General features: G+C 43.9%; 1 protein-coding gene across 3 annotated transcripts in view; it reads left to right on the forward strand.

Moving 5' to 3' along the window:
- Msantd2 (Myb/SANT DNA binding domain containing 2) overlaps nt 1–1189 on the forward strand; it is a 31712-nt gene that overhangs the window by 28889 nt on the left and 1634 nt on the right. The gene's annotated exons all lie outside the window — the stretch shown is intronic.

Below are 1189 nucleotides of genomic sequence, written 5' to 3' on the forward strand. Positions count from 1 at the left end.
TCACTCTGTAGACCAGGCTGGCCTCGAACTCAGAAATCCGCCTGCCTCTGCCTCCCGAGTGCTGGGATTACAGGTGTGCGCCACCACTGCCCGGCAAGAAACAACTGTTACATGAGAATGAGTGTTTCTTTGTGTAGTTTGCATTTCTGCTTACTAAGAGACAAGACAAGGCACAGCACTTGGATTTACATGGGGTGGGTGAAATGGTAGGAGGGCCAAGGGGGTGTTTAAATTCTTTTATTACAGTTTGAGAACCAGAAAGGAAGCTCTTAGGTGACCGTCTTAGGCACGGAGAGAATAGCTCCTGGAGGACAGACTGAGAAGGTTCAGATAGAGCCTGTCGCTTGCCCAACTGTTGTTCTCCCCCAAGCAGTTAATGCCATCTGTTAGGTCCACAGTTCTTTTTAGTGGCTTTAAATGAGTTCCTTATCAACATCATTATAAAGACTAAAAGATAAAGTTTGGGGCTAAATGAAGAGCACCGCTCATTTTTCTTCCTGGTAACATTGGATTCTTAGCACCCGTGACTTGTATGATGCATTCCACAATGTGATCTTGAAATTTGATAGACAGAGGAGAAGACAAGCAGCAGATAGCTTAAAAAAAAAAAAGGATCCTAGGATCATAAGTATTTATATTTATTAAAATTGATCTGTGACCATGAAAAGCTATTTGTAATTCTAGGAACCTTTGGAGGTATTTCTGACATTTAATGCAGTGACCTTCCAGCACGAAAGCCTTTCTGAGGTGTGGGCATTTAATGTAATATTTCATTCCTGTTGACTGTATTTTAAATTCTAGTGACTCCTATAGTGGGCAGTCTAGGTACTGAACATTTTCACCATCATAGAAAATTCTGGCCGGGCATGGTGGTGCACGCCTTTAATCCCAGCACTCGGGAGGCAGAGGCAGGTGGATTTCTGAGTTTGAGGCCAGCCTGGTCTACAAAGTGAGTTCCAGGAGAGCCAAGGCTAACAGAGAGCATAGAGACCCTGTCTCAAAAAAAAAAAAAAAAAAAAAAAAAGCAATCCCCTCAAGGGGATTGAGAGATGGCTCAGCAGTTAAGAGCACTGACTGCTCTTCCAAAGGTCCTGAGTTCAAATCCCACAACCACATGGTGGCTCACAACCATCCGTAATGAGATCTGACGCCCTCTTCTGGTGTGTCTGAAGACAGCTACAGTGTACTT

This window comes from Mus pahari, chromosome 10 (assembly GCF_900095145.1).
Source record: "Mus pahari chromosome 10, PAHARI_EIJ_v1.1, whole genome shotgun sequence".
Classification (NCBI taxonomy): domain Eukaryota; kingdom Metazoa; phylum Chordata; class Mammalia; order Rodentia; family Muridae; genus Mus; species Mus pahari.